This window comes from Macrobrachium rosenbergii, chromosome 11 (assembly GCF_040412425.1).
Source record: "Macrobrachium rosenbergii isolate ZJJX-2024 chromosome 11, ASM4041242v1, whole genome shotgun sequence".
In the NCBI taxonomy this organism is placed as follows: domain Eukaryota; kingdom Metazoa; phylum Arthropoda; class Malacostraca; order Decapoda; family Palaemonidae; genus Macrobrachium; species Macrobrachium rosenbergii.
In genome coordinates, this window is record NC_089751.1 from 12,503,608 (window position 1) to 12,517,598 (window position 13,991).

A 13,991-nucleotide genomic window follows, 5' to 3' on the forward strand; every position below is an offset into this window, starting at 1 on the left:
TCAAATGAATCAGCTTCCTTTGAAAGGTCTTCGAGCGTATAATGCGGAAAAGAGATGGGGTTGGAAATACGAAGGCCAATTTCCGAAATTGGATTAATGATTGGAAGCAACGCTCGTAAGTTTTTTATGTTTACGCAAATAATTGCCAAAACCAACGTAATAATGAGCTTTCAAGGTCATAGATAGGCTACTGTCAGTTCCATACATACATTCTTATCCAATACGCATTTATCTAAATACTTGCAAAAGAACATAATTTAAGTACCTATAACAAGAAACAAAATCAAGTAAAAAAATTAAATATCGATGCTTGGTCATTTATGCTTGCTTTTCCTGACAGCTCACCCACAAAAACATCCTCTGTGCCATTGTTCCTTTGTTCGTATCACTTAATAATCGCCACGCAGTCCGGACTGTAATTCTTTCCTTTCGTAACTCCTAGGAGTGACAGATATCTAGTCTTGCCAAGAGGGAAACAAGCAACATAATAACGTAGGATCCATTCTGTATATTTCTGGGGACTATTAGTTTTATAAAGTATGTGTAACTTGTTGAACTAATCAGTCATAATGGAAAGTTTATCGTGGAAAACAACGTGAGAGGTGAAAACATTTTCATATAAGTCGTCCAAATATAAGAGAAGAAATGCTTACATTGACAACGGAAAAATTTAAATCTTCTGTGAACAACTTGAAGTCTTCTTCCACGCTAACAACTGTGATGAAATAACCTTTTTTCCTTATGCACTGACCTTTTTTCACAATGAAATATTCCGACATCTCCAGAAGAACAGGATTTATGCGGAAATTCAAGAGCACTCTGATGTCAATTTGTATACATTAATGCTCTGGTGAAACCAGTATGCATAATAGTACAGAGTGACTCCATACTTTTTTTTTTGCTTACCATTTGCTGCAAGAGCATCTTCAAATCTTTGTTTCTTTTAAATCTTAGCATCCATACGCTTTTTCCATTTATGTCTGTACACCTATTAGTCAGCTATTCCTTATTTTCCCCTCCAGATTCTAAACAATACTCGACAAGGGATAGGTAAGAAATTTTGTATTTTAAATCATTATTTGAACCAACGATGAGAAAGGATGCTTAACATTGGTCTTCAGACTATCAATGCGTGCCTGATTTGAGACTCATGACCACTGCGTTAATTTGATATTTTAGTCAGGTGATGAAAAGAGCTCGGTACTTTAACTTTCATCAAAGTTTGCGAGTAATTATTTTGAGATTCTTGATATTCAATTCTGAGATAATGAGAAATTGTCAACTAGACGCAGGCATTGATTGGCCAGGCTGGTGGATGGACTTATACTCAACAAAATAAAAGTCTGGGGCATTGACGCCCGTTCTGTTGTCATCCTGGTATGACGTCCACGACTGCAGGAGGTATGAGGAAGATCTGTCCTGTTTGTGTGTGTGTGTGTGTGTGTTTGTGTGTGTTCGGGAGACGATAGAAGAAGGAGGGAGGAGAGTTCTGAAGCAATCCTCATCTGGGCATGAGCGGAACGTGACCAAAACATTTACCTGGCAAACACGTTGCAGACCGATGTGACATAAGAATTTAATCCTTCCCTCGCCAATAATCTCATCGTCATTCAAATGTTGTTTACCATGAATGATGGAAGGTGAAATTCGACCTTTTCAGCTGAACATGGCTGTTAAAAACAGGATGGGAATAAGTCATGGAAAAGAGAAATAACGAAAAATAGGAAAACATGGCAATATACTGTTACCTCATATATACACAAATCCTTACAATGACTAATGGGTTAAGTGATTCACACATAAATTAGTCATGGATCAAAACCTGTTGCAGTAAATTAATTCCCTTTCACATGTGGCAATTCACATCCCTTTCTAGATAAAACTGTTAATTTGCTGCAAAGTCTTCGTTTTACTAAATATAGGTTGGTTTCTCGTACATTTTTTATTTATTATATCATTTTTTCTTTACTTGGAATATTGAGTTGTTTCTGTCACCTTTTGTTACCCTTAGAAACGAGATACTTGTATTTTATGGAAAGCGTGATGTTGTCAGGGAAAGGACCACAGGTATGAGAGAGAGAGAGAGAGAGAGAGAGAGAGAGAGAGAGAGAGAGAGAGAGAGAGCCAATTTTTTTTTTTTTATAAAACTTTCGAAATATTAATGAAATCTGTATGACTAAAGATAAACATCAACTTGCATAACATACGTTTGCATCATATTTGATTTTGCTTTAAGTATCATCAGTTCAATTTCACATTTTCCTTCGTCTCCAGTCGTAATATTTACATCTTAAGAGGTTTATTCGTAATTGGGTATTACAGATTGCGATTGCACATGTGTAATTCTGATATTTGCTATGGTATTTCACGGGCAGGTCATTAAATTTACTTGGAAAGTCTACTACCCACTAAATACTGCATAATTTTAAGTGACGTTAGTTTTTAATGGTGAGCACAAACTGAGGGAAAATACTACAAGAAAAATAAACTTTCAAACATACTATAAAAAAGAAAAGAGGTTTGAAAATCTCAGATACAAAGCAACATTTTGAGAGTGCTTCATATGACCAACTGGCCGAACGCACATTTTCAAATTTGGCCTTCAAGAAAGCACTTAGATATAATGATGCGTTGCTGCCTCGTCAACCAACCCAAGTGAGGTTCGTCTCTTGGGCTTTCATAAGAACCTCGTTCAGTATCTTTTTGAACCTTACGGTTCCCCTGCCTTCCAATATGTGTGCTAAAAGCTTTAAGCAATCTCCTGGGCCTGAGGGTAGAAGTGTTAGAGCCGATGGGATGGCCAAACTGCCACTATGACTCAGCAGATCTAATAAAAGCAGGGAGGAAATTGTGGACAGAAAAGAGTGTAGATTAGCTGTAACGGGACTACTAAGCCTCTTAAAAGATGTAAAACTGAAAAGTCAGTGAAAACGAATGCAAGAGGACAATTCCGTGGCCTTGCAGTAAGGTAAGGAAGAGGATGAACAGCAATTTAATAGCTGATTGTGAATGCCTTATAATATAGCTGATTGTGAATGTTATAATTTAGCTGATTGTGAATGTTATAATTCAAGTTATTTGGGTGTAATATCATAATATCATTCATTTTCTTGAACTGGAATATGACGTCATTTTTGTCACCCAGTGCCAGTTTCGGAAAGGGGATACTCGTATTTTATGGATTTGCGTGATATGGTCAGTGAGAGAGAGAGAGAGAGAGAGAGAGAGAGAGAGAGAGAGAGAGAGAGAGAGAGAGAGAGAGGGTCAATTTTAAGCAAATTTCCGACATATTGATGATTACTCGTAATTGCTATTACAGGAGGCGATTGCATACGCAGAATTTTAATAATTGCTCTTGCACTTCAGGAGGTGGTCATTATATATACATGGAAAGTCTACTAGCTAACAAACGCTGCACAGTTTCAACTGGTGTCAATTTTTAAAAATGGGAACCAACTGAGGGGAGTAATACAATAAAAATAAACTTGCAAACATCCTGTAAAATAAATGGGAGTTGCAGAACTCTGATACAAAACGATATTTTGAGAACGCTTCATATGACCAACTGACCGAATACACATTTTCAAATTTGGCCTACATCAAGAAAACACTTAGATATGATAATTATGATAGCGTGTAGCTGTCTCATAACCCAACCCAAGTGAAATTCGTCTCTTGGGGTTTCATAAGAACCTTGTACAAGTTTTTTTTTTTTTTTTTTTGAGTTCTCCCTGCCTTCCAGATGTGCGCTAAAAGCTTTATAGGCAACCTCCTGGGCCTGAGGGTAGACGTGTTAAAGTCGATGGGATTGCCAAAGTGATGCTCTTCCTCAGAGAACCCAATGAAAGAACGGGAATGACGAACGTAAGTAGTACTAGACCTCTTGAAGCATGCAAACAGAAAAGTCGGTGAAAACGGAAGCAGGAGGAGAACTCCATAACCTAGCAGTAGAGTAAGAAGCAGATGTACATAAATTTAATCGTGTAATGCCTTTATTGCTGATTGTGAATGTCAAAATTCAATTGTTTGGCCGCAATGTCATTATATCATTCATGTTCTTTAACTGGAATATAATATAGTTTTTGACAGCCGGTGTTAGCCTTGGAAACGAAATACTTGCATTTTAAAGAAAGCTTGATGTGGCTAGAGAGAGAGAGAGAGAGAGAGAGAGAGAGAGAGAGAGAGAGAGAGAGAGAGAGAGAGTAAATTTAATAAAATTTCCCACAAATTCATGAAATCTATTTGACTTAAACATCAACTTGTATAACATTTATGCAACATGTTTAAAATTGGCTTAAAGTATCCTCATTCAGGCTCAATCTTTCCTCCCTCTCCAATTGTAATATTAACATCTTACTGTATGTGGTATATTCATAATTGATTACTATAGCATTTCTGAAGGTGTGTCACTAAATTTACATGGAACGTCTGGTAGCTAAAAAAAAATACTGAGCCGTTTTAAATGACTTCAATTTTAAATGATGGGCACAAACTCAGGAGAAATAATGAAAAAAGAATAAACTTTTGCTACTGTACAAAAAACACTCAAAAACAAGGCGACATTTATAGTACGCTTCATATGAACAACTGGCCGAATACACATTTCCAAATTTAGCATTCAAGTAAGCACTCAGATATAATAGCGTGTGTGTTGTCGCCTCATTACCAATCCAAGAGAAGTTCGTCTCTTCTACAGTATCATTTTGAGCCTTTTTGTTCCCCCTGCCTTCCAGATGTGTCCTAAGAGCTTTACGCAATCTCCTGGGCCTGAAGGTAGAAGTGTTAAAGCCGATGGGATAGTAAACTGAAGCTCTCACCTGACCTATCTGACCTATCAAAAAAAAAAAAAAAAAAAAAAAAAAAGGGGCTAGGATGACGAAATAAGGAGGGTGTGAATTAGCTCTAACGAAAGCAATTCGCCTTCTGAAAGATGCAAACTGAAAAGTCAGTGAAATCGGAACCAGGATATGAATTCCGTAGCCTAGCAGTAGACAAAGAAAGTTGCTGAATTACGATTTAAGTGCGTAATGTCTTATAACTGACTAAGAATTTTATAGTTCAATTTATTTGGCTGCAGTAGGAAGACTCAAAGTAGCAGCTAAAAATCAGCATACCTCCAAATGCTTATTTAAAGTCGTAATAAACCTTATCCATCTATTGTGGTGACCATCAGAATTATTATTTAAGCAACGAAACTAATTTTGCATGAAACTTAACAAAAAGGTATATGATTTTAAATCTTTTAAAACTAAGTAATGTCTGTAAAATTAGCCCGTAAAGCACCAAAAACAATAAGAACTATTTGTGTAAAAAATTAGACCTCAAAATTCTTTAGGTCTTGGAAATATCAAAAGGGAATTAGTATGAAACTCTACACTATCTTGTAAATCAACAACTTCCAACGATATTCAGGAAGAGATCATGTACAGAGTGTAATTCTAGAATCCTTAAGGAAAATTACGAAAAAAGAATTATAAAATCATGAACCTATAAACATATAAGGCTCCCCACCCTAAAAAAAAATTTATCTCTGGCGACCAAGCCATCGCCCACATGCTGTCAAGAAGAGGTAACACCCAGGTGAGTGTCTTCTGACTTTAAACCCGTTTTCTGTTCATCGTAATGAGATCATTATAATGAGTAATTATTACTGTTAGTTAGCAATAGTTGTAGTAACAGTAGGAGGAGTAGTAGTAGAATTAGTCCAATATACCAAAAATAAGAAAAACAATAATAGTAATAACGGAGGATACTAGGACTATCATCCTCATCAGCACTATTGGCTATAGCTGTAATTATTATTATTATTATTGGAGAAACAAATCCACTGCCTGATCTATGTTTAAAAACCGGTTCCATATTTTATAAACAACTTCGCTTGTTGCGAGCCTTTTTATGTCAACTTGATAAGAGTTTTACGTCACGGCACCAGATTGAAAAGGGGAATCGAACAGATTCCCGTAAGCTATCTGTACAGATCTATTTTTAAATATGTGTACGTTTACATAACTGTGGATTGGTTTCTCCATTTACAGACTCATAGCTACTATGAGAATTATTATTATTATTATTATTATTATTATTATTATTATTATTATTATTATTATTATTGTTGTTTTTGTAGTTGTTATTCAATAAATGAAGGGCAGAGGGAACCTCAGATCCGTAACTTTCTTCTCTTGCAGAAGGTGGGAATCTAGGTACTCATATTCCAAGGGAACCTGACTCAGTTCAGAGCCATAAAGGTCAGTCATTTCTTTAAGCTTTGAGTCTTCTTGATCGCTCTTCATAACTGGCGATATCAGGACTCTTCCCACTGCTAGTAACCAATTGGTTCTCAGCCACGTAAAATAAGTCTAATCCTTCGGGCCAGCCCTAGGAGAGCTGCAATAGCTCAGTGGTCTGGTTAAATAAGATATACTTAACTTAATTTAAGATATCTCACTGATGCAGCTCAACCACATGTATATGGCTAATAAACTCATTGGGGATGGACGTGCTCACTTCCTTATGCCCTGTTCAGTGAACTTAAAGTCTACAGTATGTTACTGCCATTCATAAAATACCCAGATACACTGGAGGATTGTCTCCAACCGCTGAAGCTTCTTAGAACGGATGAGCCCAAGTTCAATCAACTCTTTCGTATGTTCAGTGAGTACATTGTGTCCGTTGTTTTGCTCACAGTCCCATTTTCTAAAACATGAGCAAAAAAAAAAAAAAAAAAAAAGGCGACAGCAACTACTTGAACGGGTTCGAAGCTACTGACCGATTTATAGAAGTCAGTAGATTTCGAATCCGTGTCCAATTTATAAGTAGACTAATTTGAGGTTTCTCTGTCTTTTAGAAGCTGGATACGTTCGCAGATCCATCTCTTGAATTTTCAATTTCAATGCACATTTCTATTAATAATTTGCTTACCTTTGCTTAGTTATCAAGAATATTTTGGAACTATTACTTTGTTTGAAATAAAAAAAATAAAAACTTTTGTTTTACCATTTAAAAAAAAACGCATCAACAAACTTCATTCCTAAACACAAATCAAGAATCCCTAAGAAAAGCCAAATTATCACATTTCACTTATATCTCTACAAAACAATTATCGCTCTCTCTCACCTCTCATAAAAACGGCTCTCTCTCTCTCTCTTAAAATCTCTCTCTCCGGAGCAAAAATTAATAAGGAAGAGACAATCGCTATAAAACGGCAAATCAATATAAGATCATATGTCGGTCCATTAAAATCTGATTAAATTCTTGAATCCGGAAAGGTACCGGCTCTGAATCATCACAAAGGTACACAGACACACACACACACAGGAAAGTATATATATATATATATATATATATATATATATATATATACATATATATATATATATATATATATATATATATATATATATATATATATATATATATATATATATATATATATATATATTCCCTCTTCTGACCTCCCTTCCCTGCTTTAATTGAATACAAAAATTTATCTTTGGTAAAGTAAGAGGGAATTCAATGCAGGGTGTAGCATGCGAAGGAACGAGCGGGAGGCAGTGTTTTCGATTTAGAAGTGTTTTCAAATTCCATACGCCAACTGCCGAGTCATTAGCTTAAGATGGACGTAAACCAGGGACATGCAGCTCAATGTTTTCTGTCCTGTGTACTGGCCAGTCTATTGCCACTAAATTAAATTAAAACTCCAACACATTTTTACAATGCCAACGAACTCGCCGCCAATTAGTCAGCATTCAAAACACGTTATTGCTAGGAACGAACCCTATCTAATTCATCAGTTCCACTGTGGAAGCAATCAATATTTTGTTTGGTTATCTCCCTCAATTTCACCTTCATTAACAATGAGCGCAGCCACTTCCTTGGAAGTAAGTTTATAGCATCATTATTCAGGAGAAGGCCGTCAGAGCTCTTAGGGGAAAGTGCGAAGCGTGATTGTACACGTGATCTAGTGCTGGTGCCAGGGTAATAATGCCGGCCATTCCATTTCCAAGCCAAGGTAACCTAAGTGCTAACTGCATTTATGTGGCTCAGACTTCGAGTTACTCAATGGTATCTGAAATTTAGCTCCAGATAAGAGCACACGAGGCGGATATCAAGAATAGCTTTGTGTATTTTAAACTTTTATCAGATAAACAAATTTTTCACGTTGATATGAGCACCAAACTTATACAACGGGAATACAATGTGTGGCACTTTCGTATTCGAGAACGGATCCTGATTTTCTTCATAGTTTGGTTCCCATTCAAATATATTGCAAGATAACTAATTTCTTTTCATTCTTCTCAGTGTGTTGTACAAAAGGGGAGAAGAGTGGAAAAAGACGTAACATATTACTGTTGGGTCTATTTGTGTGTCGGCAGACAAGGCTAAAGGAAAAATCAGACACACTCCTAGCAGAGATCATATGGCTCTGAGTTTCAGAGAATAGTCTCAGAAATAATCATAAAATTGGTCAACGGGTTTCGTGATTTCAAGCTAATAATTATAATAATAATAATAATAATAATAATAATAATAATTATTATTATTATTATTATTATTATTATTATTATTATTAATTAGAATTATAGACGTACATAGAAAACTGAGTAACAAGAGACTGGAACTTGTGAAAGAGTGCAATAGGCACAAACCGTTTCTGAGGTCTTCTTTACAATATTATCTAGTGAATTTCTGAGGTCTTCTTTACAATATTATCTAGTGAATTAAAAATAAATAAAATGATAGATATGCAGCATCATATTATTTACAACAAAAATTAAGCACTGGATAATTTGCACTTGATGAAGTGATTAAATTATAAGGATTAAAGATCTGTGATAAACTCATAGCCTGGGAAATATTCCATTCAAAACTGGTCACCCGTGAAAAGGAATTTCATATGCGACCCCTAATCAAGCAATCATCAATAAGAGGGAATCCTAAAAATGTCATCAAAACGAGGAGATCGAGAACTACGACTTCCGCCTCCTCTCTCTCTCTCTCTCTCTCTCTCTCTCTCTCTCTCTCTCTCTCCCAATACTGCATGCTTCATTCATTATCTTTTATGCAGGGCAAAACAGAGAAGCAGTGCAATCATATTGCTCCAATATGGAAGGCAGTTATCGATGAAGGCATCCAGCGAGCCAATGATTGCTTTTAAATTTCTAGGTCATGTTAAACATTCTTCAAAATATGGTTTCATATCAAATGCATACGATATGCCGATATTTCTGTTGGCCTTTTGTTTAAGAGTTATTACTCAAAAACAAAACTAGACAACAATTTAGGCCTGCTAAACCCTTTGCAATTCCCAAAATTTTTTAAGTATATCTTTATAATAGCAAAATTAAAGAAATAACCTCTTAAAAATCTACCTAGACTTAAACCAATTTCTTACCATTCTGTCTAACAATAATGGACTGGATAAGTAACATTAGGACTGGTCAGTCATTGGATGGGTGACCGCTCTCCTCGGCGTTGATTCCTTGGGAAAGGATCTTTACCATAATTTCCTCAGTCTACTCAGCTGTAAATGAGTACCTACTCTCGGTGGGGTAGGGTCCAGCTGTGGGTTAAATCGCAAAACTTATCAATGATGGAAAGAAATGAAAGAATAAACAACAACGGCGTAAATGGAACCTCTGGCAACAGAGGACCTTCTTCCGGCAGCCAGGTATACAACCCTATCGACGGGGAGGACGGTCAGGTACTTGGAGGTCGTCATCCAACAACTGACCACCACAACGACAGGAACCAGCAACCAGAGACTGGAGCTACAGAGGCAAACCGGAAGAAGAAATGGACAAGCGAAGAAAATAAGGAAATATGGAGATGCTAGTGTCATAATATATGGACTCAAACTGAGCAGCCATCACCCCCAACCCCTCAATCTACCCCTAACCCAGAACCTCAAGCCTCTTCCCTTCCTCTTCAACCTACTTCTAATCCTGTCATCGAACCTCAAGCCTCAAGCCCGGAAATACAACAGCCACAGGTGCTTTTCTCAACTTTAGACCTCCTTGGTGCCCTAACCAAGCCGTTGAGATAGAGTGTAAAAACCCAAGCAGAATCGCAAACACTGGGGAAAAAAGACCCGAAAATAGAGAAAAATTATTTTCTCATTGGTACACTATCTGTTCAAAGAAATCTGCTATCATCATTGCATTTCTCCCGCAGGGGCTACCCTCAGACAGCAGCTCCGAGACAAGTACTCTGATAGTGGTTAATCATTTGATTGGGAATTATCCTGTTTCTACCCTTTAAAGCCTTCCTTTCCCCGTTTTCGGCCGCCTCACGTCTAAGGCTCGAAATTTTTCAACTATCGCTCTAACTACCACTTAAGCTATTACTTCTATTTGTGTTGCTTTCTCTAAAACTTAAAATTCTTCATTTTCCTCCATCGATCCCTACCACTAAAAGATCGATGCTCCTTTGTTTTTCCAAGTAAGTTAAATAAGGTATTAAATCTCCTTAGATTTTCTGGTTTTCCGATTTTTCTCTGATGATAAATATTTCATTTTCCCTACTGGCTATCTACCACTTGCCAGGACTCGCTACTACTACTATCGCTCTTTCTCTCCAACTGACGGGTGCCTTAGGGCTCAAAGAAGCTTATAACCTCGCCTGTTAACCTTTCATTTCCCACCATTTCACTGGCACGCCCATCAATCGCAAATTAAGCAATCACCTTCATATCCTGAATATCACCTCCACATCAAAAAATTACTCACGGGCTGCTCTATGAGCAAGAGCTCGTGCTGGCATAAAGCCAGCTTAATCAATAACAACATCGAAAGTCAGTCTGCCCCTTTCTTTTGGCCTGACCATGCTCAGTGGAGCCTGAACGAAACGTGGCCTCAATTAACACCAAAGAAGACTTTCTCCTGAAGGACAGCTCAAAAGAAAATGTTTCCTGAAGGACAACTCTACGAACGATGAACTCCTTATTTCAGTATCCTGTTACTGTTTCGCTGTGTGCATCGGCAATAAAACTACCTAATTTTGCATCCTGCTTTCCTCTCTAAGTATGACCAATATCGGCGTGTTACTGGGAGAATGCAGTAACCTAGAAAAGTCAATTATTAGAAAAATAGAGAAAATAATAATAATAATTTGGTAAGAGTGTCATATAATTTTCGTATGGTTTCTATCACATGGGAGAATGTATCAAATTTCTACAACTGCGTCATTATCGAATGTATCAAATAAATTGCATACGGACAACTTATATCTTATTCTTGTATTCAAGAATCAAACTTTAAAAAATGGTTCAACGAACCTGGAAGTTTACAAATACTACGTTTCCGCCTCCAGAGACAGGCAATTATACAAGTAAATAAAGCTTTAGAAATGAGAGCAGGATCTCGTACCCTTCATTTTTTGTAAAGTATTTCAAACAAATTTCAGTAATTTAATTTTTCTATCTGAAAGAAGACGCTGCATAAAAAGAAAAAATTAGCCTAGAGACTTCTTGTCCATTTTTTTCATGGTTCAATTATAAGGAAGACATTCCCCGCGAGAGAATCGTCTTTCTCTAGAAGGGATTTTGATACCGGAGAACAAAGGCTCAGGATGCGAAGTCTGAAAGAACGTTAATGGGTCGTCCTTTGACTCATTTATTTTTTGATGAATAACAGATGCTACCCATAACGGGCCTACCGTGAGCTTTGTTGACAAATCAAAAATGTCCACAACCCTTTTGTTAGCACATGATTCCAGAAATAGGATGCCCAGGTCAAGAAAAGCATTGTTACCTTGTCTTTCGGGTTAAACGGTTCCATTCAAGAAGCCCTTCTTAAATTAAAAGGGGCGATTGAACTATCAGAACTGACATAACAAAAGTTTTGGGGCTATCGTTGAAGGAATGAAGAGGAAATAAGTTTTATTGTGGAAAAATAAAAGAGAGCATAAAATCAGTGCTAAGAAATTCGAAACTGATTTCTTCGTTTTACACGGTGGTTCCGTTGAACCAAAGCAAAAGTATCAGTTTCATAATATATCTGGATGATACATGAACAAACTTCGGGTTAGCGTCGAAAGGAGACAGTCACATAAGCTGTTCTTTGCTGCGATAAACAGAACCCAATGCCAGTTGTTACCCTTTACAGCACCCTTGCCCTCCGCAAGACTGACAGGTTCCGATCACCTCCCTATTTCTCGATTTCCCTGTATATCAGAGTTCCATTCTTAAGTCTCCTTCATGTGAAATTATTTAGAAAGCTTCGTGTTATTGAAGCTCCTTGTTTCTTATAGGATCAGACCCTAAAGGAGAAAACGCTTCCTACCCCCTGACTGAAGGAAGGAGGAGGTTGATGATACCTGACTCTGCCTTTCTACTATACTATTAATGAAATTGGTTTAGGTATTCTCAGGTGCCCTTCGGGAAATTCCCCAGAGCCACCCTTGCAGCTTGTCCAGCAGTCAGTGAATTTGCTGCGCTTCGTCTGATACTTGCTCAAATCACCCACATAATGGGTTACAAGTGGGCTGGTCAGTGGCGTATTTAACCACCTTAAAGGAGAATTACAAGAAGCTCCCTAAGCTCCTAAGCACTAAGACAGCGTCCTTCGTCAGTCAGGTGTTTATGTATTAATACATTCCACCTATATGCTTAATTTACAAATGTCCTGACAATTGCAATATAGTGTAGAATGTTTCCAAGGCCCAGTAGAACATTTATTACTGACTGAGGAAGGACGCTGTCTTAATGCTTAGGAGCTTAGGGAGCTTCTTGTAATTCTCCTTTAAAGTGGTTAAATACACCACTGACCAACCCACTTGTAACCCATGATGTGGGTTACTTGAGCAAGTATCAGACGAAGCGCAGCAAATTCACTGAGCGCTGGACAAGCTGCAAGGGTGGCTCTGGGAAACTTCCTCAAGGGCACCTGAGAATACCTAGACCAACTTCATCAATAGTACAGTAGAAAGGCAGAGTCAGATATCATCAACCTCCTCCTTCCTTTAGTTAGGGTTTAGGGAGCGTTTTCTCCTTTAGGTCCGATCCTATAAGAAATCTTAAGGAGCTTCAATAACACGAAGCTTTCTAATTAATTTCACATGAAGGAGACTTATGGATGGAACTCTGATATACAGGGAAATCGAGAAATAGGGAGGTGATAGGAATCTGTCAGCCTTACGAAGGGCAAGGGTGCTGTTAAGGGTAACAATTGATGATCTCACAAAGAACCATCAAATACTCTTAAATTAAATTGAAATTAACTTCCCTTGCAATGACTAATTTCACACTGGAAAATCTTGTGTCAAGTATTCGGTATATACATATATATATATATATATATATATATATATATATATATATATATATATATATATATATATATATATATATATATATATATATATGTGTGTGTGTGTGTGTGTGTGTGTGTGTGTGTGTGTGTCTTAACATATTTTTGGCTATTTGCCAAGCCGAAATGTTTTAAGAGAATTTGGTCAATTAGTTCTCATGGAGCAATTTCCAAATTGCGCTAATCTTGATATATATATATATATATATATATATATATATATATATATATATATATATATATATATATATATATATATATATATATATAATGCCTCAAGATTAGCACAATTTGAAATTGCTCCATGAGAAATTTAAGAATAAATTTTAAAATGAACACCATTCGGAAGATGAAAAGAAGAAGAATAAGAGGAAACTGAGAAGTGTTCATGCTCTCAAAGGATGTTTGAAGAGTGACAGGGAAGACTGACTGAATTGTTTAATCAGAAAAATGCTGATATCCACAAAGCTGTTATGACAACAACAATTAGAGAAGAAATTTTCTCTTGACCCCAACATGCAAGTGGCGACTGTGTTACCAACAAATGAGACAGCAAGGCAACCCTACAGGCTATAGATGGAATATCTCGAACGTCACTGATTGAATAAATTTTATTTGGGAGTCAATGTTCTATCGAGAGAGTTTACTCTCACTAGTGGCAAAGACGGTATAAGTCACAAGCTCTTG